The sequence below is a fragment of the Triticum dicoccoides genome, unplaced genomic scaffold (genome assembly GCF_002162155.2).
Source record: "Triticum dicoccoides isolate Atlit2015 ecotype Zavitan unplaced genomic scaffold, WEW_v2.0 scaffold54646, whole genome shotgun sequence".
Classification (NCBI taxonomy): domain Eukaryota; kingdom Viridiplantae; phylum Streptophyta; class Magnoliopsida; order Poales; family Poaceae; genus Triticum; species Triticum dicoccoides.
In genome coordinates this window covers 68-3,172 of record NW_021280931.1, presented here as the reverse complement: position 1 = coordinate 3,172, position 3,105 = coordinate 68, and the positions used below count along the sequence as shown (strand labels likewise).

Here is a 3,105-nt window from a genome sequence, read left to right as displayed (position 1 = left end):
AGGAAGGTATTAGCATTCTAATTAACCATTAGAAGAATTAATCATCAATTAGGGGGTAGACGAGCCGCATAGATTTCATGCATTTGTTTTGTCACTATCCTGCAGCCACTAATTTATAAGTTAATGTTTATCATACAAGGATTCTTCACTTGGTAGCTAAGCATAACCATGTGGGTTTTGCATTTTATTTTACAAGACTAAATTTATAGTACTTCCCTCTGCAGATTAGGTCAAGTCCAGTACATGCCAATGCTCCTCGAGAGCTCACCATGCATGATTTGGTGCATGATCTTGCGACAATAATTTTGGGCCATGAATCCGTTGTTCTAAGTGCTACCGAGCAGAGGAGTAGGAAGAAAGCAAAACGTCATTATTGTCGACATGCACAGTTGATCGACTACGAGAATCAGTGTAAGGTTTTCAATGATCTGCCAGGCAACATCAGATCCTTCCACGTAAGACATTCAGAGAAACAGCAGCTCCCCCGAAAGGCATTTTCCAGAACTAAGTATATACGGGTCTTGGACCTAAGTGGATGTTTAGTTGTGGGGCAATCTACTCCAAGCAACATACTTTTGCCATCTTCCGTGCTTCAGTTGAAGCTACTTAGGTACCTCGATGCCTCTAGCTTGCCAATTACATCACTTCCGGAGTCTTTCCATACACTTCAAAATATGGAAACTCTAATTCTGTCCAATTGCGCACTTGAAACTTTGCCTGACAGTATCTGTAGCCTCAACAAACTCGGTTATTTGGACCTAGCTGGCAATTCGAGGTTCAATAAGCTCCCTGATAACTTTCATCTTCTTAGTAAACTCATATTCCTAAACATGTCAAGTTGTTCCAAGCTAACCAAACTTCCGGACAATTTTAGCCTAGAGTGTTTAGAGCATTTAAACCTACCAGCTTGTCATGAGTTAAAAAACCTTCCACAAGATTTCGGCAATCTTCAAAATCTTAGGTTCTTGAACCTTTCTGGTTGCTACAAGATTTCATTTCTGCCAGAATCATTTTGCCAACTGAAGCATTTGAAAGACCTAAACCTTTCAGATTGCCGTGCCCTTATAGTACTCCCTGAATGTTTTGGTGACCTTTTAGAGCTTGAATCTTTAAACCTAACAAGTTGTCCCAGACTAGCACAGTTGCCCGAGTCAATCTGCAAGATGACTAATCTCAAGTGTCTCAATTTGTCATATTGTTTAGGGATGTTAGAGCTCCCCTCCTCACTAGGTGATCTTAATCTCCAAATATTGGACATTTCTGCTGGTGCTCTCATTCACTTGCCAGATAGCATCAGTAAAATGGCTAGTCTCACCGAATTTGTGGTCACGTCAGGACATCCTAGGGTGTTTGGAGAAGCCCAGGAAATAAAGAAGATTCTAAATTTGCCAGGCCGCACAGTACACACAGTATGCAAGACACCTTCAGGAGACAACAGTATAGTGGAGCTTGCACATGAGAATTGTCGTGAGCTGTTAATTGGATCTCTTCAGTGTGTCGAGAAACCAGAAGACGCAGAGAGAATCAAGCTGCGTGATAAAACATGTCTTCGGCAGCTAGCTCTCCAATGGAACAAGCGGAATATGAAGGCTGATGCATGTTCGGCTGAATCTATTCTGGAGAGGCTCATACCAGCTCGAAATCTTGAACAGTTTATGATACAAGGGTATACAAGCAAGGGTTTCCCTAACTGGATGTCACACATATCCTCCCACCTCCCTTCCGTTACCTATCTGAGTCTTTTTGATTTAGGTGCATGTGATAATCTTCCTCCGTTTGGGCAGCTACCAAATTTAAGAAGTCTATATCTGCAGAAAATTCCCAACGTCACGAAAATTGGCAAGGAATTCTATGGAGAGGGTGGAACCTGTACAAAATTAAGATTGCTACAGTTGAAGTTGATGGAAAATTTGGTGGAATGGTGGACAACACAGACAGGCGAAGACAATGGAGAATTTTTAATCCCTAATTTGCACAATCTAGAGTTGAAGGACTGCCCAAAGTTGAAGTTCGTACCATATCCCCCCAGAAGTATGTTTTGGTGCTTGGACAATAGCGATGAAGTTTTGGCAGGACTAAGATTTGGGAAACTCTCATCTTCCACTCTTCCTTGTCGGATGGGTATAAAAACTGCATCTTTCGTCCAAACAGGTGGCATAGACTAGTGCAACTCCCCACTCTCGAAGAATTCTCATTGACCTCCTGTCGCGACTTGAGGGCATTGCCAGTGGTCATTCGCTGCTTCACCTCTCTCAGAAAGCTAAGTTTGATGTCGTTGAACGACCTAGAGAAGATGCCTGAATGGCTGGGTCATCTCACTTCTCTAGAAGTCTTCGGCATAAAAGATTGTCGCAATTTAACATCTTTGCCTGGAAGTATGAAAAACCTCACTGCTCTGAGAGTACTAATGCTTATCGAGTGCAAAGGACTAGATATATTGCCGCAATGGCTAGGACATCTCAGTTCCCTACGAGAACTTCACATCAGAGACTGTCCCAACATCACATCTTTGCCTGAAAGCATACAAAACCTTACTGCCTTGGAGGAACTGTACATTTCTGGTTGTTCAAGTCTCGTTGGAAGGTCCCGCAGGGAGGATGCATATAAGGTTTCTCACATCCCTAAAGTAATATTTGAGCCAGAAGAACCAAATGAGGAACAAGGACAAGAAGAATCACAGGTACACAACTACTGAAAGCTCTTCTACTTACATCTTTCTAATTACAGGTAATAACCCGTAGCTTCATTTGCACATGCTATTGCAATGATCTTGATGACATGGGCACTCAAAGCGTGCACATATATTTCACAATGGTGTATGTCTATATGTCATTTAGGTGCTTGGTGTGGAATATGTGTATAGGGCTATAGTTGGGCATGATGTATGCGGAGGGTTAGCGTTTAAGTCGAACACTGGCGGGTTTGCTATAAAAGGCACTGTGAGGTAGCTAAAATAGACTAGATGAAACTAGTAGGCTAGACACAAAATCACAAGGGGGTATCTAGGCGCCCTTAGCAAGAATGACCGGACTAGCCGTGGCACGATGGTCGAGATGCGTCTGACGGCCTCGATGGACTTGTCGTTTACTATACATTTGTACTATG

At 42.6% G+C, this 3,105-nt stretch overlaps 1 pseudogene; it reads left to right on the top strand.

Moving 5' to 3' along the window:
• Positions 1-229: 229 nt before the first annotated feature.
• Positions 230-2,680, top strand: LOC119346907 (annotated as a pseudogene).
• The last annotated feature ends 425 nt before the right edge of the window (positions 2,681-3,105 follow it).